This window comes from Leuresthes tenuis, unplaced genomic scaffold (assembly GCF_036924035.1).
Source record: "Leuresthes tenuis unplaced genomic scaffold, fLeuTen1.0.hap1 SCAF_18, whole genome shotgun sequence".
NCBI classification, from domain to species: Eukaryota; Metazoa; Chordata; class Actinopteri; order Atheriniformes; family Atherinopsidae; genus Leuresthes; species Leuresthes tenuis.
The window spans coordinates 25713102-25734878 of record NW_027325372.1 but is presented as its reverse complement, the minus strand read 5'-3'; the positions used below and the strand labels follow the sequence as shown (position 1 = coordinate 25734878).

Genomic DNA, 21777 nt, shown 5'->3' with positions numbered 1-21777 from the left:
GAGCGAGCCGTGTGCAGGCTAACCGGGAGAATTGCTTGAAAGAAATGCGACACCGAATGAGCGGTCAGAACAAAGCCTCAATACGGTGTTCCCGTGTTGTTTGTGGCTGCCTTGTCTTTTGCACAGAGTAAAAGACAAGGCAGCCATCGAATAGGGCCAGATTGTTCCTACTTGGTCAGCCGAGGAGCAAGGGGGGGTAGCAAGCGTCTCAACCAAGCAAAGCTCACCATGGGGAAGGTGGCTATGCCAACTAGCCTGATGCCCTGCTCCCGCAGTGATGGATAATCGTACTCTGGTTTCTCTTCATAACGTACAAGTCTTTCGGCTTTTACTAAAGACTTCTGTGGAGGGCAGCACTAATGAATTGTTTCTGTTTTTGGCAGGCTTTACCTTTGGGGGTGAAGCCCTTTCTGTCTGTGCAAAAGAAATCTTGTTAATGTGCAGAGTGACTTCTCTGAGTAGAGTCGCCTTACTTGTTGGGACTGTGCCGATGTTCGAAGCTGGAGTGCAAAGTTGTTGCTTGAATGGTGCTCGCTGGAGCGTGCGGTAGTGTAAAGTTATACCATTTAAAAGGGCTGAAGAGTTCTCAGTGCAGCGGGTGGGCGGAGGTGCAAAGAGACACTATGGGCATAAAAAGAACACCGCTACAAGTGCGCATTGTGCCAGGAAGGGCCCTCGGACGTGAACCAGTGGACAGATATCGCTTCTCGGCCTTTTGGCTAAGATCAAGTGTAGTATCTGTACTTATCAGTTTAATATGTGATATGTCTATGGAAGGACTACATATTAAATGGATTTGTATCAATAGGAGTTGAAAAAGGAGCTTGCTCCGTTCACATCGACCCGGTACTGTAGTGCCGGTGGGAACGGTGCGCTCTCCTCTGCTCTTGTGAAAAAGCAAACAGTGGTGCAGGATGGAAGTTTCAGGGAGCCCAAGATGAAACTTTCTTTTAGTCTGCTGAGAAAAGAGAGTGAATGCGAAGTAGACTTTAACACGGCTCTGGGAGCGAGCCGAGTGCGGGCTAACCGGGAGAATTGCTTGAAAGAAACGCGACACCGAATGAGCGCTCAGAACAAAGCCTCGGTGTTCCTGTGGTGTTTTTCTAAAATGCGGTGAAAAAAAAGGTGCGAATGCCCCATAGAAAACTTAAAGGTGGAGCAGAAGTGTTCGGCTGCAAGAAGGTGTGAATGTCCGACTATATTTGGTGAAAAGCAGGTGAAGCAAGGTCTGAATGCCCAACCTTACATCATCAAAAGCGAGATCAGAGGTTTTTGGCTGCAAGAAGGCCATAGTTTGCCAAAAGCGGGTAAGGTACGAATGACCGACTAAATATCAACAAAAGTGGGGGCGGAGGTCTTCGGATGCAAGTGGGTGTGAATATCCCACCATACAAGTATGGTGGAGAGGAAGCTGTGAATGGCCGACCATACTTTGCAAAAAGCGGGTGAGAAAAGGTGCGAATGTCCAACCATACATGATCAAAACAGGGAGCGGAGGTGTTTGGCTGCGACAAGGTGTGAATGTCCACCCATAATTAATGAAAAGCGGGCAACAAGTAGGTTCGAATGCCCAACCATACATCATCAAAAGCAGGAGTGGATGTGTTCGGCTACAAGAAGGTTTGAATGTCCGAGCATAGTTTGTAAAAAGCGGGTAAGAAAAGGTTCGAATGCCCGAACATACACCATCAAGAGAGGGAGCGGAGGTGTTCCGCTGTAAGACGGTGTGAATGTCCGACCATAGTTGGTAAAAAGTGGGTATGAAAAGGTTCGAATGCCCAAATTCGGCTGCAAAAAACTGTGTTCGGCTGCAAAAAGGTGTGAATGTTTGACTAAAGTTTGTAAAAAGCGGGTAAGACAAGGTGCGAATGCCTGACAATGTATGATCAAAAGCGGGAGCGGAGGTGTTCAGCTGCAAGATGGTCTAAATGTCCATCATTAATTGCTAGAAAACATGAAAGAAAATTTTCGAAAATCAATCCGCACATGATCATAAGTGGGAGAGGAGGTGTTCAGCTGCAAGAAGGTGTGAATGTCCTACCATAATTGCTGAAAAATGTTTTAGAAACGGTAACAATGCCGGACCATACATCATCAAAAGCTAGAGAGGTGGTGTTCGGCTGCAAGTAGGTGTGAATGTCTGACTAAAGTTCAAATATATTAACAAAAGCGGGAGGAGAGGTCTTCGGATGAGTGGTTGAGAATTTCCAACCATAATCTATAAAATGCGGTGAAAAAAAAGGTGTGATAGAAACCTAAAAGTTGGAGCGGAAGTGTTCGGCTGCAAGAAGGTGTGAATGTCCGTCTATAGTTGGTGAAAAGCAGGAAAAGCAAGGTCTGAATGCCCAATCTTACATCATCAAAAGCGAGATCAGAGGTGTTTGGCTGCAAGAAAACAGGTAAGGTGTGAATGACCGACTAAATATCAACAAAAGTGGGGGCGGAGGTCTTCGGATGCAAGTGGGTCTGAATATCCTACCATACAAGTATGGTGGAGAGGAAGCTTTGAATGGCCGACCATAGTTTGCAAAAAGCGGGTGAGAAAAGGTGCGAATGTCCAAACATACATGATCAAAACAGGGAGCGGAGGTGTTTGGCTGCGACAAGGTGTGAATGTCCACCCATAATTAATGAAAAGCGGGCAACAAGTAGGTTCGAAAGCCCAACCATACATCAACAAAAGCAGGAGTGGATGTGTTTGGCTACAAGAAGGTTTGAATGTCCGAGCATAGTTTGTAAAAAGCGGGTAAGAAAAGGTGCGAATGCCCGACAATGTATGATCAAAAGAGGGAGTGGGGGTTTTCGGCTACAAGAAGGTTTGAATGTCCGACCATAGTTTGTAAAAAGTGGGTAAGAAAAGGTGCGAATGCCCGAACATACACCATCAAAAGAGGGAGCGGAGGTGTTCCGCTGAAAGACGGTGTGAATGTCCGACCATAGTTTGTAAAAAGCGGGTAAGAAAAGGTTCGAATGCCCGAATATATACCATCAAAAGCGGAAGCGGAGGTGTTCGGCTGCAAGAAGGTGTGAACGTCCGACCAAAGTCTGTAAAAAGCAGTTAAGAAAAGGTTCGAATATCCAACCAAACATAATCAAAAGTGGGAGCAGAGCTGTTCGACTGCAAGTAGGTGTGAATGTCCACCCATAATTCCTGAAAAATGGGTAAGAAAAGGTGCGAATGCCCAACCATACATCATCAAAAGAAGAAGTGGATGTGTTCTGCTACAAGAAGGTTTGAATAGCCGACCATAGTTTGTAAAAAGTGGGTAAGAAAAGGTTAAAATACGCGACTGTACACAATCAATAGCGGGAGCAGAGTTGTTTGGCTACTAAAAGGTGTGAAAGTCCGACCAAAATTCCTCAAAAATGGGTAAAAAAAAAGGTGCGAATGCCCAACCATACATCATCAAAAGCAGGACTGGATGTGTTCGGCTACAAGAAGTTTTGAATGTCCGAGCATAGTTTGTAAAAAGCGGGTAAGAAAAGGTTCGAATGCCCGAACATACACCATCAAAAGAGGGAGCGGAGGTGTTCCGCCATAAGAAGGTGTTAATGTCCGACCGTAGTTGGTAAAAAGTGGGTAAGAAAAGGTTAAAATACCCGAGTGTGCACAATCAATAGCGGGAGCGAATGTGTTCGGCTACAAGAAGGTGTGAAAGTCCGACCATGTTTTGTAAATAGCGGGTAAGAAAAGGTGCAATTGTCGGACAATGTATGATCAAAAGAGGGAGCGGAGGTTTTCGGCTAAAAGAAGGTCTGAATGTCCAACCATAATTTGTAAAAACCGGGGAAGAAAAGGCTCGAAAGTCCGACTATACACCATCAAAAGCGGGAGCAGAGGGGTTCAGCTGCAAGAAGGTCTGAATGTCCATCAATAATTGCTAGAAAACATGAAAGAAAATTTTCGAATATCAAACCGCACATGATCATAAGTGGGAGCGGAGGTGTTCAGCTGCAAGAAGGTGTGAATGTCCACCCTAAATTCCTCAAAAATGGGTAAAAAAAAAGGTGCAAATGCCCAACCATAAATCATCAAAAGCAGGACTCGATGTGTTCGGCTACAAGAAGGTTTGAATGTCCGAGCATAGTTTGTAAAAAGTTTCTTATCAGTTTAATGTCTGATATGTCCTCTATGCGAGGACTACATATTAAATGGATTTTTATCAATAGGAGTTGAAAAAGGATAAGTGCGAATGACCGACTAAATATCAACAAAAGTGTCTTCGGATGCAAGTGGGTGTGAATATCCCACCATACAAGTATGGTGGAGAGGAAGCTGTGAATGGCCGACCATAGTTTGCAAAAAGCGGGTGAGAAAAGGTGCGAATGTCCAACCATACATGATCAAAACAGGGAGTGGAGGTGTTTGGCTGCGACAAGGTGTGAATGTCCACCCATAATCAATGAAAAGCGGGCAACAAGTAGGTTCGAATGCCCAACCATACATCAACAAAAGCAAGAGTGGATGTGTTTGGCTACAAGAAGGTTTGAATGTCCGAGCATAGTTTGTAAAAAGTGGGTAAGGAAAGGTGCGAATGCCCGAACATACACCATCAAAAGAGGGAGCGGAAGTGTTCCGCTGTAAGATGGTGCGAATGTCCGACAATAGTTGGTAAAAAGCGGGTAAGAAAAGGTTCGAATGCCCGAATATATACCATCAAAAGCGGAAGCGGAGGTGTTCGGCTGCAAGAAGGTGTGAACGTCCGACCAAAGTTTCTAAAAAGCAGTTAAGAAAAGGTTCGAATATCCAACCAAACATAATCAAAAGTGGGAGCAGAGCTGTTCGACTGCAAGTAGGTGTGAATGTTCACCCATAATTCCTGAAAAATGGGTAAGAAAAGGTGCGAATGCCCAACCATACATCATCAAAAGAAGAAGTGGATGTGTTCTGCTACAAGAAGGTTTGAATGTCCGACCATACTTTGTAAAAAGTGGGTAAGAAAAAGTTCGAATGCCCGAACATACACCATCAAAAGAGGGAGCGGAGGTGTTCCGCTGTAAGACGGTGTGAATGTCCGACCATAGTTGGTAAAAAGTGGGTAAGAAAAGGTTCGAATGCCAGAACATACACCATCAAAAGAGGGAGCGGAGGTGTTCCGCTGTAAGAAGGTGTGAATGTCCGACCATAGTTGGTAAAAAGCGGGTAAGAAAAGGTTCGAATGCCCGAACATACACCATCAAAAGAGGGAGCGGAGGTGTTCCGCTGTAAGACGGTGTGAATGTCCGACCATAATTGGTAAAAAGCGTGTAAGAAAAGGTTAAAATACCCGACTGTACACAATCAATAGTGGGAGCGGAGTTGTTCGGCTACAAGAAGGTGTGAAAGTCCGACCATGGTTTGTAAAACGCGGTTCAGAAAAGGTGCGAATGCCCGACAATGTATGATCAAATGAGGGAGCGGAGGTTTTCGGCTGCAAGAAGGTGTGAATTTCCAACCATAATTTGTAAAAACCGGGGAAGAAAAGGCTCGAAAGCCCGACTATACACCATCAAAAGCGGGAGCAGAGGTGTTCAGCTGCAAGAAGGTCTCAATGTCCATCAATAATTGCTAGAAAACATGAAAGAAAATTTTCGAATATCAAACCGCACATGATCATTTGCGGGAGAGGAGCTGTTCAGCTGCAAGAAGGTGTAATATATATAATAATATAATTCCTGAAAAATGGATAAAAAAAGGTGCGAATGCCCAACCATACAACATCAAAAGCAGGTGTGAATGTGAGATCATAATTTGCAAAAACCTGATGAGAAATGGTGAGAATGCCCGACTATACACCATCAAATGCGGGAGCGGAGGTGTTCGGCTGTGAGTAGGTGTGAATGTCCGACCATACTTGCTGAAAAATATGACAAAGCAGTTTTCACTTGGTTTGAGTGAAGGAATTCATTTTATATCAAAATCCGAAATTGTGTAGAACTCGTGGAAATAAGTTTATTCTCGGATTCCTAAAGGTTTAGTGTTATTCTTTGGTATTCTGCAAAGTAATACTTTCTATTTTGTTGAAACCGATTCAGACATGGATAAATATGAAGGACAAAGCAGTTTTAACTTGGTTTGAGTTAAGGAATTCATTTTATATCAAAATCCGAAATTGTGTAGAACTGGAGAAAAGAAGCTTATTCTCGGATTCCTGAAAAAAATTAGTGTTGTTCTTTCCTATCCTGCAAAGTACTACGTTCTTTTTTGTTTAAAGCTATTTAGACATGGGCAAATATGAAGGACAAAGCAGTTTTCACTTGGTTTGAGTGAAGGAATTCATCTTATATCAAAATCCGAAATTATGTAGAATTGGTGACAAGAAGCTTATTCTCGGATTCCTAAAGGTTTAGTGTTGTTCTTTGGTATACTGCAAAGTAATACTTTCTTTTTTGTTGAAACCTATTCAGACATGGATAAATATGAAGGACAAAGCAGTTTTAACTTGGTTTGAGTGAAGGAATTCAATTTTATATCAAAATCCGAAATTGTGTAGAACTCGTCAATCGACGCTTATTCTCGGATTCCTGAAAAGGTTTAGAGTTGTTCTTTCCTATCCTGCAAAGTACAACGTTCTTTTTTTGTTTAAAGCTATTTAGAGATGGGTAAATATGAAGGACAAAGCAGTTTTAACTTGGTTTGAGTGAAGGAATTCATCTTATATCAAAATCCGAAATAGTGTAGAATTGGTGACAAGAGGCTTATTCTCGGATTCCTAAAGGTTTAGTGTTGTTCTTTGGTATACTGCAAAGTAATACTTTCTTTTTTGTTGAAACCTATTCATACATGGATAAATATTAAGGACAAAGCAGTTTTAACTTGGTTTGAGTGAAGGAATTCATTTTATATCAAAATCCGAAATTGTGTAGAACTCGTGAAAAGAAGCTTATTCTCGGATTCCTGAAAAAAAATTAGTGTTGTTCTTTCCTATCCTGCAAAGTACTACGTTCTTTTTTGTTTAAAGCTATTTAGACATGGGTAAATATGAAGGACAAAGCAGTTTTAACTTGGTTTGAGTGAAGGAATTCATTTTATATCAAAATCCGAAATTGTGTAGAACTCGTGAAAATAAGATTATTCTCGGATTCCTAAAGGTTTAGTGTTGTTCTTTCCTATCCTGCAAAGTACAACGTTCTTTTTTGTTTAAAGCTATTATGACATGGATAAATATGCAGGACAAAGCAGTTTTAACTTGGTTTGAGTGAAGGAATTCATTTTATATCAAAATCCACAGTTGTGCATTATGGCAGCAGAATTGTAGTCTGAATACCTTTTATGCCAAACAGATTTTCCTTGCCAAGGGAAGTTTTATAAATGTTTATTGTTTATGTTTAAAATATATAAACTAGCAGAATAATTAATTCATCCGCCTGGTCCCTCCCACCCCGGAGAGGGCAGCCAGAGACTGGCTGCAATAGGCATCCCCGCAACCTGGGACCCAACACAGGGCAGGAGGGCCTTATGTTCACCAGGCTCAGGGCCTGCAGTCACCATATTCAGGGAGCTACTGTACCCACAGAAGGAACTGCTTTGTCCTTCATATTTATCCATTTCTAAATAGCTTTAAACAAAAAATGAACGTTGTACTTTGCAGGATAGGAAAGAACAACTATAAACCTTTGCAGAAATCCGAGAATAAGCGTCGATTGACGAGTTCTACACAATTTCGGATTTTGATATAAAATGAATTCCTTCACTCAAACCAAGTTAAAACTGCTTTGTCCTTGATATTTATCCATGTCTGAATCGGTTTCAACAAAATAGAAAGTATTACTTTGCAGTATACCAAAGAACAACACTAAACCTTTAGGAATCCGAGAATAAACTTATTTCCACGAGTTCTACACAATTTCGGATTTTGATATAAAATGAATTCCTTCACTCAAACCAAGTGAAAACTGCTTTGTCATATTTTTCAGCAAGTATGGTCGGACATTCACACCTACTCACAGCCGAACACCTCCGCTCCCGCCTTTGATGGTGTATAGTCGGGCATTCTCACCATTTCTCATCAGGTTTTTGCAAATTATGATCTGACATTCACACCTGCTTTTTTTACCCATTTTTCAGGAATTATGGGTGGACATTCACACCTTCTTGCAGCTGAACACCTCCTCTCCCGCATATGATCATGTGCGGTTGGATTTTCGAATATTTTCTTTCATGTTTTTTAGCAATTATTGATGGACATTGACACCTACTTGCAGCCGAACACCTCTGCTCCCGCTTTTGATGGTGTATAGTCGGGCTTTCGAGCCTTTTCTTCCCCGGTTTTTACAAATTATGGTTGAACATTCAGACCTTCTTGCAGCCGAAAACCTCCGCTCCCTCTTTTGATCATACATTGTCGGGCATTCGCACCTTTTCTTAACTGCTTTTTACAAAACATGGTCGGACTTTCACACCTTCTTGTAGCCGAACACATCCCTTCCCGCTATTGATTGTGTACAGTCGGCCATTTTAACCTTTTCTTACCCGCTTTTTACCAACTACGGTCGGACATTCACACCTTATGGCGGAACACCTCCGCTCCCTCTTTTGATGGTGTATGTTCAGGCATTCGAACCTTTTCTTACCGGCTTTTTACAAACTATGCTCGGACATTCAAACCTTCTTGTAGCCGAACACATCCAGTCCTGCTTTTGATGAGGTATGGTTGGGCATTCGCACCTTTTTTTTTACCCATTTTTGAGGAATTATGGTTGGACATTCACACCTTCTTGCAGCTGAACACCTCCGCTCCCACTTATGATCATGTGCGGTTTGATATTCGAAAATTTTCTTTCATGTTTTCTAGCAATTATTGATGGACATTCAGACCTTCTTGCAGCTCAACCCCTCTGCTCCCGCTTTTGATGGTGTAAAGTCGGGCTTTCGAGCCTTTTCTTCCCCGGTTTTTACAAATTATGGGTGGACATTCAGACCTTCTTTTAGTCGAAAACCTCCGCTCCCTCTTTTGATCATACATTGTCGGGCATTCGCACCTTTTCTTACCCGCTTTTTACAAACCATGGTCGGACTTTCACACCTTCTTGCAGCCGAACACATCCCTTCCCGCTATTGATTGTGTACAGTCGGCCATTTTAACCTTTTCTTACCCGCTTTTTACCAACTACGGTCGGACATTCACACCTTCTTATGGCGGAACACCTCCGCTCCCTCTTTTGATGGTGTATGTTCGGGCATTCAAACCTTTTCTTACCCGCTTTTTACAAACTATGCTCAGACATTCAAACCTTCTTGTAGCCGAACACATCCAGTCCTGCTTTTGATGATGTATGGTTGGGCATTCGCACCTTTTTTTTTACCCATTTTTGAGGAATTTTGGTCGGACTTTCACACCTTTTAGTAGCCAAACAACTCCTCTCCCGCTATTGATTGTGTACAGTCGTGTATTTTAACCTTTTCTTACCCGCTTTTTACCAATTATGGTCGGACATTGACACCTTCTTACAGCGGAACACCTCCGCTTCACCTTTTGATGGTATATATTTGGGCATTCGAACCTTTTCTTACCCGCTTTTTACCAACTATGGTCTGACATTCACACCGTCTTTCAGCGGAACACCTCCGCTCCCTCTTTTGATGGTGTATGTTCGGGCATTCGCACCTTTTCTTACCCGCTTTTTACAAACTTTAGTCAGACATTCACACCTACTTGCAGCCGAACACCACCTCTCTAGCTTTTGATGATGTATGGTCCGGCATTCTTACCGTTTCTAACACATTTTTCAGCAATTATGGTAGGACATTCACACCTTCTTGCAGCTGAACACCTCCGCTCCCGCTTTTGATCATACATTGTCAGGCATTCGCACCTTGTCTTACCCGCTTTTTACAAACTTTAGTCGAACATTCACACCTTTTTGCAGCCGAACACAGTTTTTTTCAGCCGAATTTGAGCATTCGAACCTTTTCATACCCACTTTTTACCAACTATGGTCGGACATTCACACCGTCTTACAGCCGAACACCTCCGCTCCCTCTTTTGATGGTGTATGTTCGGGCATTCGAACCTTTTCTTACCCACTTTTTACAAACTATGCTCGGACATTCAAACCTTCTTGTAGCCGAACACATCCACTCCTGCTTTTGATGATGTATGGTTGGGCATTCGAACCTACTTGTTGCCCGCTTTTCATTAATTATGGGTGGATATTCACACCTTGTCGCAGCCAAACACCTCCGCTCCCTGTTTTGATCATGTATGGTTGGACATTCGCACCTTTTCTCACCTGCTTTTTGCAAACTATGGTCGGCCATTCACAGCTTCCTCTCCACCATACTTGTATGGTGGGATATTCACACCCACTTGCATCCGAAGACCTCCGCCCCCACTTTTGTTGATATTTAGTCGGTCATTCGCACCTTACCAGCTTTTGGCAAACTATGGCCTTCTTGCAGCCAAAAACCTCTGATCTCGCTTTTGATGATGTAAGGTTGGGCATTCAGACCTTGCTTCACCTGCTTTTCACCAAATATAGTCCGACATTCACACCTTCTCTCAGCCGAACACTTCCGCTCCACCTTTTAGTTTTCTATGGGGCATTCACACCTTTTTTTTCACCGCATTTTATAAAAACACCACAGGAACACCGTATTGAGGCTTTGTTCTGACCGCTCATTCGGTGTCGCGTTTCTTTCAAGCAATTCTCCTGGTTAGCCCGCACTCGGCTCGCTCCCAGAGCCGTGTTAAAGTCTACTTCGCATTCACTCTCTTTTCTCAGCAGACTAAAAGAAACTTCCATCCTACACCGCTGTTTGCTTTTTCACAAGAGCAGAGGAGAGCGCACCGTTCCCAGCGGCACTGCAGTACCGGGTCGATGCTTGGAGTGAACGGAGCAAGCTCCTTTTTCAACTCCTATTGATAAAAACCCATTTAATATGTAGTCCTTGCATAGACATATCACATATTAAACTGATAAGTACAGATACTACACTTGATCTTAGCCAAAAGGCCGAGAAGCGATATCTGTCCACTGGTTCACGTCCGAGGGCCCTTCCTGGCACAATGCGCACTTGTAGCGGTGTTCTTTTTATGGCCATAGTGTCACTTTGCACCTCCACCCACCCGCTGCACTGAGCACTCTTCAACCCTTTTAAATGGTATAACTTTACACTACCGCACGCTCCAGCGAGCACCATTCAAGCAACATCGGCACAGTCGCAACAAGTAAGGCGACTCTACTCAGAGAAGTCACTCTGCACAGTAACAAGATTTCTTTTGCACAGACAGAAAGGGCTTCACCCGCAAAGGTAAAGCCTGCCAAAAATAGAAACAATTCATTAGTGCTGCTCTCCACGGAAGTCTTTAGTAAAAGGCGAAAGACTTGTATATTATGAAGAGAAACCAGAGTACGATTATTCATCACTGCGGGAGCAGGGCATCAGGCTAGTTGGCATAGCCACCTTCCCCATGGTGAGCTTTGCTTGGTTGAGACGCTTGATCCCCCCCCTTGCTCCTCGGCTGACCAAGTAGGAACAATCGGGCCCTATTCGATGGCTGCCTTGTCTTTTACTCTGTGCAAAAGACAAGGCAGCCACAAACAACACGGGAACACCGTATTGAGGCTTTGTTCTGACCGCTCATTCGGTGTCGCGTTTCTTTCAAGCAATTCTCCCGGTTAGCCCGCACTCGGCTCGCTCCCAGAGCCGTTTTAAAGTCTGCTTCGCATTCACTCTCTTTTCTCAGCAGATTAAAAGAAAGTTTCATCTTGGGCTCCCTGAAACTTCCATCCTGCACCGCTGTTTGCTTTTTCACAAGAGCAGAGGAGAGCGCACCGTTCCCGGCGGCACTACAGTACCGGGTCGATGCTTGGAGTGAACGGAGCAAGCTCCTTTTTCAACTCCTATTGATAAAAATCCATTTAACATGTAGTCCTCGCATAGAGGACATATCAGACATTAAACTGATAAGAACAGATACTACACTTGATCTTAGCCAAAAGGCCGAGAAGCGATAACTGTCCACTGGTTCACGTCCGAGGGCCCTTCCTGGCACAATGCGCACTTGTAGCGGTGTTCTTTTTATGGCCATAGTGTCACTTTGCACCTCCGCCCACCCGCTGCACTGAGCACTCTTCAGCCCTTTTAAATGGTATAACTTTACAATACCGCACGCTCCAGCGAGCACCATTCAACCATTCAACCACATCCAACTTAAGTGGGATGTCCGGCACACCCCTGCCTCCCATCCGAACTTCCTGGTACATCCACTCCCTTCTCACATATTCATACCCCCCCCATACAAAGGAAAAAACATCTCTCATGAAACTTCTCCTATATTGAGGAGGTAAAGGAAAAACATACGCTAGGTATACCAAAAATGGCAAAATATCAGCCTTCAAAACCAGCACTCTACCACTTAAGGAAAGTTGCCGGGATTTCCACAGCCCCATCCGCGAACGGGCTGCAGCCAGACGCCTTCCCCAATTTAATTCTGCACTCCCTTCTCCCTGAAACTCTACCCCCAGGACTCTCACTGGGCCCTGGCACTGGGGCAGACCAGCTAGGCCTCCCACCCTACCAGCCCATGGTCCAAAAAACTTAATGGTGGACTTCCCTAAGTTCACCTTGGCCCCCGACACTATTGAAAAACTCTCCACCACTTCCAACAGCCGTGTGACCGACCTCTCTGTTGTCAAAAAAAAGGTCATGTCATCCGCATACTGCATCACTGTCAACTTGTCTGGACCTGCTCCAGGAAGGTGCAGACCCACCACACCCGGGTCCCCCCGCACCACCGAACCCAGCGGCTCCATGTAAGCCACAAAGAGCAGCGGGGAGAGTGGGCATCCCTGCCTCACCCCAGTTCTCTGTGCCACCACTGTACCCAAGTGCCCGTTCACCATAACTCTGCTCCCCACCCCCTTGTACATGATCTCCAACCACTCTATAAAACGGGGCCCAAATCCCATCCTCTCCAAAACTGCAAAAAGAAACCTGTGGTTCACCCTGTCAAACGCTTTCTCCATATCTAACCCCACCAAACTCATATTGATCCCCCGCTCCTCCACCCAATGAATACAGTCCCTCACCAATCCCAGATTCCACTGTATTAGCCTTCCCTCCACCCCACACATCTGATCCTCATGGATTACATGAGGTAGAGCCTTCCGAAGACGACCAACTAGGACTCGAGCCACAATTTTGTAGTCCACACAGAGCAACGTGATCGGCCTATAGCTTTCCATTCGCTCCCTGTCCCCTTTCTTATACAAGAGAGATATGACCCCCTCCCTCATTGTTTTCCCTAAGCCCCTCCCTTCCAAAACAGATTTAACCACCTCCCACACATCCCTCCCCAAAATCCCCCAAAAAAACAAAAAAAATTCCTTGTGCAGCCCATCAATCCCAGGCACCTTGCCTGATGGCAACCCCTTCATGGCCTCCTCCACCTCTGCCATGGTCACCGGGCCCTCCATCCCCTCAACTATATCTCCAGGAACCCTTCTCTGCAGAGACCCTAAAAACCTTCCCAGGCCATCCTCACCCACAGCCCCCTCCCCAAAAACTTCCCCAAAAAACAGAGAAGCTACCTCCACCATCTCCAGTGGGTCTGTCACAGAACCCCCACCTTTCCCACGCAGCTGCGGGATACATGCCCTTGCCTGGGCTGTCTTAACCTGCTTGAAAAAGTAAGCACTGCAGCGTTCCCCCAACTCAAACTTCTCCTTTCTACACCGAAATAAAAACACCCTAGCCCTCTCCCTAAAATAAATCCCTAACTTACCCTTTACCGCTTCAACTGCCTCCCTATCCAACGTCTCCCCCTTATTCCCTGCTGTCACCAAAAATTGTAGTCTCCTCTGTAAGTGCACAAACTCCCTTCTCCTCTCCCGTGCTCTCACTGTGCTATATGAGATCGCCAATAGGCGAGTATTGTGTTTTACCCCCTCCCACCAGTCCACCACTGATTCGAAACAAGGCTTAAGTTGTTCCCACACCCCATAATGGAAAGAAAAACTTTTCCGGAAAGCCTTTTCCTTCAAGATTTCACAATTTAGCCTCCAAAACCCCCTCCCAAAAAGGGGTGCCTCCACCTCAAAGGTCACCCGGAGTTGGCCGTGATCTGTGAACCAGAGGGGCGACACTGCAGCATCTTTCACCTCCACCACATTTGGCAAAAAAACAAAATCTATCCTACTGCGTGAACCCCTAGAATTTGACCATGTGAATCCTTCCCCTGACTTATCCACCACCCTGAAACTATCCTGTAAATTAAAGTCCATCACTACATCCCTCAAATAAGGCAAACTAAAATCCCCAATGCCTTCAAAAGAGACATTAAAATCCCCCCCCACAACCAAAACCCTGTTGGTAACACAAACATCAGGCAACGCCAAAAAAAGATCCCTCCGTCCCTGTGGTTCTGCTGGGGCATAAACAGTGATAAACCGAAAATAGACCCCCCTCCAGTCCGCATCAACCACTAGTACCCTCCCCTGTACCACAGAAAAACTCCCCGACACATGAAAATCCCTATCCCCAAATAAAATACCCACCCCACAAGAGTGAACCCCTCCCACCCCCCACCTTGAAATCCCCCTCTTCCATCCATCAGAGAAGACCCTTACATCTCCCCCATCCCTTAAATGAACCTCCTGTAAAAAACAAACCTGGAAAGGGACCTGGGCCAAATAATGAAAAATCCCCCCCCTCTTCCCCTTATCTCTCATCCCCCTCACATTGACTGTTAAAACTGTAAAGGTCCCTTTCAGGCCTTCTCTTTCTCTCCCAGTAGGCCCTCGGAACCACTCCCCACAGACCCCCCCGATCCGTAGACCTCGCACTCCTCAAGGTAGGCCACACTGCTGGGCGACCTGGCCTCAAAAACAGAGCGTGACGAGCTCAGGGGTGAAACAGCCCCCCCCTCCCCTGGCCCAGTCCCCCCATCTATGTTATCAGCCCTTGCACCATCTTGGGTGCCCACGGAGGCTCCGCCCTCCCCTTCCGCACCCCTGCTTACTCCTTGATGCCTCTCGGAGGCCGCAGGTACCCCCTCCATTACATCAGACCCCCTGCAGGAACCCTTCGGCCCCAAGTCCACACCCAATGACCCCGAATGTCCCGGTGAAGTCGAAGGCACCTCTCCTTCACACGCACTGTCCATCGACTGAACGGCACCCTCTCGCTGTTTCTTCCTCCTCCTTCTTCCCTTCACCTGTGTTTCAGCACGGACCGCTTCAGCTGAGGACTCTGTGTAGTCCTCACCTGAAGAGACCCTCTGCCTCCTCACTCCACCGATCGCTGCCATCACCATCTCCACCGTCTCCTCCTCCGAACTCGCCGCACAATCTGCCCAGGATCCTATCAGTGGCAGACAGTCTCCAAAGCTCACCATAACACTCACACCTTCACGATCACCTCCCAAGTCCGATGGGTCTGCCGCTCCTTCTACGTTGCTCTTCCCTGGGACATCTCCATCTGCCATGAGCCTTTCCCCAGCCGGCAAGGCTGCGGCCGCCTCCGCAATCCGGACAGCAGCCCCCGTCCCAAGGCTCATCTTTGCCTCGTGGACCTCCTGACGCAACTCCACCTGCGGCCTCTGCCTCCGGATCTCCAAACCTCCAGCCACTGTGGCGTATGTGCGGGTACGTTTGGGGCAGTCCCGAAGCAGGTGCCCCGCATCCCCGCACCCATGACAGTGCCGGGGTGCATCACAGGTGGCAGCACCGTGCCCACTTCCCCCACAGTTCCGGCAGCAAACTTGGACGCAGCCCGTCGCCAGGTGTCCAAACCTGCGACATTGTCTGCAAAACAGTGGCTGCCCGGAGTAAAAAAGAAATCCCCTGTCCGCCCCAATTGAAAAGTATGCAGGGGGGTGCTTTAATCCGTCCATGCTGTCTGGATCCTCCCCCAACAGCACCCTGAACTGCCTCCGACCTGTCCAGATCCCAAAACTGTCCCGCAGATATTTCGGCTGCATGTCCACTTTCCCGTACCTCCTGAGGAACCCAGCCACTGCCTCGTCCCCGACGTATGGGTTGTAAACGTGGATAGTCACAATCCTCAAATTCCTCTGGCAAAGAGGCACCACTCTGAACCTGGAAAAGGGCTCCATCTCTGCCTTTTCCTGAAATGTTGCTTGGATCTGATCGTACTGCTGCTGGCTGTTCAAAGTGAGATCATATCCCCCATCGGCTGCGTTCCATTGCAAACAGAAAATCTGTGCTGGATCAACTTTCAAACCTGCGACGATGACAGTTCTGACGAACCACTCCCGATCTCCAAAATGACTTTTCTTGTCTTTTAAAACAAACCTCAAAGAATTTCGCAGACCAGCATAAAATGCTGTCTGGGATGGATGTTTAATGACCATTTTTTCCTCCACAAAAAAAAAAACGATACACCTAAATCATCCAGGCTCCTTACATCGCTTGGCTCTGGTAACTTAAACCACTTACTGCACTTGATCTTAGCCAAAAGGCCGAGAAGCGATATCTGTCCACTGGTTCACGTCCGAGGGCCCTTCCTGGCACAATGCGCACTTGTAGCGGTGTTCTTTTTATGGCCATAGTGTCACTTTGCACCTCCACCCACCCGCTGCACTGACCACTCTTCAACCCTTTTAAATGGTATAACTTTACACTACCGCACGCTCCAGCGAGCACCATTCAAGCAACATCGGCACAGTCGCAACAAGTAAGGCGACTCTACTCAGAGAAGTCACTCTACACAGTAACAAGATTTCTTTTGCACAGACAGAAAGGGCTTCACCCGCAAAGGTAAAGCCTGCCAAAAATAGAAACAATTCATTAGTGCTGCTCTCCACGGAAGTCTTTAGTAAAAGGCGAAAGACTTGTACATTATGAAGAGAAACCAGAGTACGATTATCCATCACTGCGGGAGCAGGGCATCAGGCTAGTTGGCATAGCCACCTTCCCCATGGTGAGCTTTGCTTGGTTGAGACGCTTGATCCCCCCCCTTGCTCCTCGGCTGACCAAGTAGGAACAATCGGGCCCTATTCGATGGCTGCCTTGTCTTTTACTCTGTGCAAAAGACAAGGCAGCCACAAACAACACGGGAACACCGTATTGAGGCTTTGTTCTGACCGCTCATTCGGTGTCGCGTTTCTTTCAAGCAATTCTCCCGGTTAGCCCGCACTCGGCTCGCTCCCAGAGCCGTGTTAAAGTCTGCTTCGCATTCACTCTCTTTTCTCAGCAGATTAAAAGAAAGTTTCATCTTGGGCTCCCTGAAACTTCCATCCTGCACCGCTGTTTGCTTTTTCACAAGAGCAGAGGAGAGCGCACCGTTCCCAGCGGCACTACAGTACCGGGTCGATGCTTGGAGTGAACGGAGCAAGCTCCTTTTTCAACTCCTATTGATAAAAATCCATTTAATATGTAGTCCTCGCATAGAGGACATATCAGACATTAAACTGATAAGAACAGATACTACACTTGATCTTAGCCAAAAGGCCGAGAAGCGATAACTGTCCACTGGTTCACGTCCGAGGGCCCTTCCTGGCACAATGTGCATCTGCTTGTGCACGTGGAAATATTTCACACCATTTGGTAAAAACCTCTGTTGTCACTGAGCAGAATCATTTCCCTTAACATTAATTTAGTTCAATGAAATCTACACAATAATGAAATAATGAAATCCAAACAAATATTAGTTTTAAAGTGAATACTAACTGAGAAATGAAAAAGGTCAAGAGTTTAGAAGCTTGGTTCAAGAGCAAAACTTGGTTTATGATCAGCTGAGTCTCTAAACAGAACAGCAAAGGGCTTCATCGAACATTTAAAAAAGATTCAGATTGTTAGAATATCCAGAATTTATAGAAATGGTGGTGATTACTCTTATTTTCTAGATTGGAAATAACTGCACCATGTCTGTTTTATGAATTTAAGGGGCTAAAAAGTTTTGTTCTCGTTTTTCTATGATTAACCGAATGTATGTGAGAGTCCAAACAGACAGAAGGGTTACGGCCGAGCGCTGGACCTTACAAAAAAGATGAGACAGGCTGGACCCGTGCCATACTAGTTAAGACCTGCCTGTGGATAACAGGTTCTTTAAACTCTCACAAACTCACACACGTTCGCACACATACACCCATACACACACACATTCTTGAACTTGCTGCAAGATTAAACCTTTGCATTAACTGACTCCAGCAACTCTGAGTCTCATTGAGAGACTTTTCTCAACAATTGGGTCCTCAAACCAGATCTCAACGTTTTTTCCGCTGTCCAGGGTCGGAGCTGAAACCGTGCACGGGGGAGTCCAGTACTCCTAATGAAAGACCCCCTGCTGAATTGCGGCAATTAGGGGCCAGTGTCCACTGAAAGGGGGAAAAAGGGACGAGATCGTACTTTTGAATCAATGGCCAGAAGCCATTGGCAGTGCAGGCATCAACAATAATGGTGTTATTTCACCCATTAACACTTAAGGTACCTCATGCAGTGGCTGTGATATGGTTACTTAACAAAATATCTTTACCAGACATCTCTCCTACATAACAGTTCTTCTTTCACAGCCACACCTTGTTGTCGAGAGATGTGCTACACTTAATCAATCCACACTGCTACCTACCCCACAGATGGAAAGCCTCATGATTGCATGTCAGAAATAACCATCAGTGTTTTACCCAGGCCAGACTTAACTGATATACGTTATGAAAATGCAGAAATAACTATATTTATTCAACAGGTCAAGCAAAAAACCCTGATGGCACAAATGCTACAGGATTTGCAGTAGTAACAGAAACTGAAGTTTTCTTAAAACAACCACTACCAAAAAATTACTCTGTTCAAGCAGTCGAATTGGTAGCTTTAACTGAAGCTTGTAAATTAAATAACAAAAAGGTTGTTAACGTTTACACTGACAGTCAGTATGCCTTCTCAACTGTACATGTGTTAACACAGCATTGGAAAAACAGGTATGTTGACATCCACAGCTAAATGTATAAACTACAAATATTTTAGCATTATTAGATGTTATTCAATTGCCATCTACAATAGACTCGTATGAATGACCGAAAGGAAAACCATACTACCAAAGAATTTGTTTAAATATGCTGCAGTATTGAGCCACGGACCATGTCATGTCTCAACAGGAGGGATGGAAGCAATAATGAACAAGGTTTTTACAGCATATGGTTTTACTAATTATTGAAATTTTTTTTTTTAGAATAAATAAATGAATAAAGTTTTGTCTAGCAGGTCAAATATGTGCAAAATACATTCCACAGGGCCTCCGAAAACCAAAACGAAGATAATTCCCTAAGCCAGTGTATCTTTTTCAACATATTTGTTTGGATTTCATTATTTCATTATTTTGTAGATTTCATTTAACTAAATTAATGTTAAGGGAAACGATTCTGCTCAGTGACAACAGAGGTTTTTACAAAATGGTCTGAAATATTTCCATGTGCACAAGCAGATGTACATTGTGCCAGGAAGGGCCCTCGGACGTGAACCAGTGGACAGTTATCGCTTCTCGGCCTTTTGGCTAAGATCAAGTGTAGTATCTGTTGTTATCAGTTTAATGTCTGATATGTCCTCTATGCGAGGACTACATATTAAATGGATTTTTATCAATAGGAGTTGAAAAAGGAGCTTGCTCCGTTCACTCCAAGCATCGACCCGGTACTGTAGTGCCGCTGGGAACGGTGCGCTCTCCTCTGCTCTTGTGAAAAAGCAAACAGCGGTGCAGGATGGAAGTTTCAGGGAGCCCAAGATGAAACTTTCTTTTAATCTGCTGAGAAAAGAGAGTGAATGCGAAGCAGACTTTAACACGGCTCTGGGAGCGAGCCGAGTGCGGGCTAACCGGGAGAATTGCTTGAAAGAAACGCGACACCGAATGAGCGGTCAGAACAAAGCCTCAATACGGTGTTCCCGTGTTGTTTGTGGCTGCCTTGTCTTTTGCACAGAGTAAAAGACAAGGCAGCCATCGAATAGGGCCCGATTGTTCCTACTTGGTCAGCCGAGGAGCAAGGGGGGGGATCAAGCGTCTCAACCAAGCAAAGCTCACCATGGGGAAGGTGGCTATGCCAACTAGCCTGATGCCCTGCTCCCGCAGTGATGGATAATCGTACTCTGGTTTCTCTTCATAATGTACAAGTCTTTCGCCTTTTACTAAAGACTTCCGTGGAGCGCAGCACTAATGAATTGTTTCTATTTTTGGCAGGCTTTACCTTTGCGGGTGAAGCCCTTTCTGTCTGTGCAAAAGAAATCTTGTTACTGTGCAGAGTGACTTCTCTGAGTAGAGTCGCCTTACTTGTTGCGACTGTGCCGATGTTGCTTGAATGGTGCTCGCTGGAGCGTGCGGTAGTGTAAAGTTATACCATTTAAAAGGGCTGAAGAGTGCTCAGTGCAGCGGGTGGGCGGAGGTGCAAAGTGACACTATGGCCATAAAAAGAACACCGCTACAAGTGCGCATTGTGCCAGGAAGGGCCCTCGGACGTGAACCAGTGGACAGTTATCGCTTCTCGGCCTTTTGGCTAAGATCAAGTGTAGTATCTGTTCTTATCAGTTTAATGTCTGATATGTCCTCTATGCGAGGACTACATATTAAATGGATTTTTATCAATAGGAGTTGAAAAAGGAGCTTGCTCCGTTAACTCCAAGCATCGACCCGGTACTGCAGTGCCGCTGGGAACGGTGCGCTCTCCTCTGCTCTTGTGAAAAAGCAAACAGCGGTGCAGGATGGAAGTTTCTTTTAGTCTGCTGAGAAAAGAGAGTGAATGCGAAGTAGACTTTAACACGGCTCTGGGAGCGAGCCGAGTGCGGGCTAACCAGGAGAATTGTTTGAAAGAAACGCGACACCGAATGAGCGGTCAGAACAAAGCCTCAATACGGTGTTCCTGTGGTGTTTTTATAAAATGCGGTGAAAAAAAAGGTGTGAATGCCCCATAGAAAACTAAAAGGTGGAGCGGAAGTGTTCGGCTGAGAGAAGGTGTGAATGTCGGACTATATTTGGTGAAAAGCAGGTGAAGCAAGGTCTGAATGCCCAACCTTACATCATCAAAAGCGAGATCAGAGGTTTTTGGCTGCAAGAAGGCCATAGTTTGCCAAAAGCGGGTAAGGTGCGAATGACCGACTAAATATCAACAAAAGTGGGGGCGGAGGTCTTCGGATGCAAGTGGGTGTGAATATCCCACCATACAAGTATGGTGGAGAGGAAGCTGTGAATGGCCGACCATAGTTTGCAAAAAGTGGGTGAGAAAAGGTGCGAATGTCCAACCATACATGATCAAAACAGGGAGCGGAGGTGTTTGGCTGTGACAAGGTGTGAATGTCCACCCATAATTAATGAAAAGCGGGCAACAAGTAGGTTCGAATGCCCAACCATACATCAACAAAAGCAGGAGTGGATGTGTTTGGCTACAAGAAGGTTTGAATGTCCGAGCATAGTTTGTAAAAAGCGGGTAAGAAAAGGTGCGAATGCCCGACAAAGTATGATCAAAAGAGGGAGTGGAGGTTTTCGGCTACAAGAAGGTTTGAATGTCCGACCATAGTTTGTAAAAAGCGGGTAAGAAAAGGTGCGAATGCCCGAACATACATCATCAAAAGAGGGAGCGGAGGTGTTACGCTGAAAGACGGTGTGAATGTCCGACCATAGTTGGTAAAAAGCGGGCAAGAAAAGGTTCGAATATCCAACCAAACATAATCAAAAGTGGGAGCAGAGCTGTTCAACTGCAAGTAGGTGTGAATGTCCACCCATAATTCCTGAAAAATGGGTAAGAAAAGGTGCGAATGCCCAACCATACATCATCAAAAGAAGAAATGGATGTGTTCTGCTACAAGAAGGTTTGAATGTCCGACCATAGTTTGTAAAAAGCGGGTAAGAAAAAG

At 45.4% G+C, this 21777-nt stretch overlaps 9 non-coding genes and 2 pseudogenes across 9 annotated transcripts; 5 read left to right on the top strand and 6 right to left on the bottom strand.

Moving 5' to 3' along the window:
• Positions 1-287: 287 nt before the first annotated feature.
• On the top strand, positions 288-401 carry LOC140275880 (U5 spliceosomal RNA). The gene has a single exon (XR_011908587.1). It is a non-coding gene; the product is annotated as a U5 spliceosomal RNA (small nuclear RNA).
• Positions 402-699: 298 nt separating this feature from the next.
• On the top strand, positions 700-880 carry LOC140276196 (U2 spliceosomal RNA; annotated as a pseudogene).
• Positions 881-10759: 9879 nt separating this feature from the next.
• On the bottom strand, positions 10760-10947 carry LOC140275994 (U2 spliceosomal RNA). The gene has a single exon (XR_011908688.1). It is a non-coding gene; the product is annotated as a U2 spliceosomal RNA (small nuclear RNA).
• A 275-nt stretch (positions 10948-11222) lies between these two features.
• On the bottom strand, positions 11223-11336 carry LOC140275782 (U5 spliceosomal RNA). Its single transcript, XR_011908498.1, has one exon. It is a non-coding gene; the product is annotated as a U5 spliceosomal RNA (small nuclear RNA).
• Positions 11337-11747: 411 nt separating this feature from the next.
• LOC140276088 (U2 spliceosomal RNA) lies at positions 11748-11938 on the bottom strand. Its single transcript, XR_011908774.1, has one exon. It is a non-coding gene; the product is annotated as a U2 spliceosomal RNA (small nuclear RNA).
• A 4305-nt stretch (positions 11939-16243) lies between these two features.
• On the bottom strand, positions 16244-16418 carry LOC140276282 (U2 spliceosomal RNA; annotated as a pseudogene).
• A 275-nt stretch (positions 16419-16693) lies between these two features.
• LOC140276399 (U5 spliceosomal RNA) lies at positions 16694-16807 on the bottom strand. The gene has a single exon (XR_011908996.1). It is a non-coding gene; the product is annotated as a U5 spliceosomal RNA (small nuclear RNA).
• A 411-nt stretch (positions 16808-17218) lies between these two features.
• On the bottom strand, positions 17219-17409 carry LOC140276322 (U2 spliceosomal RNA). The gene has a single exon (XR_011908925.1). It is a non-coding gene; the product is annotated as a U2 spliceosomal RNA (small nuclear RNA).
• Positions 17410-19412: 2003 nt separating this feature from the next.
• LOC140275929 (U2 spliceosomal RNA) lies at positions 19413-19603 on the top strand. Its single transcript, XR_011908630.1, has one exon. It is a non-coding gene; the product is annotated as a U2 spliceosomal RNA (small nuclear RNA).
• Positions 19604-20014: 411 nt separating this feature from the next.
• Positions 20015-20128, top strand: LOC140275800 (U5 spliceosomal RNA). Its single transcript, XR_011908514.1, has one exon. It is a non-coding gene; the product is annotated as a U5 spliceosomal RNA (small nuclear RNA).
• Positions 20129-20403: 275 nt separating this feature from the next.
• LOC140275709 (U2 spliceosomal RNA) lies at positions 20404-20594 on the top strand. Its single transcript, XR_011908431.1, has one exon. It is a non-coding gene; the product is annotated as a U2 spliceosomal RNA (small nuclear RNA).
• Positions 20595-21777: the final 1183 nt, after the last annotated feature.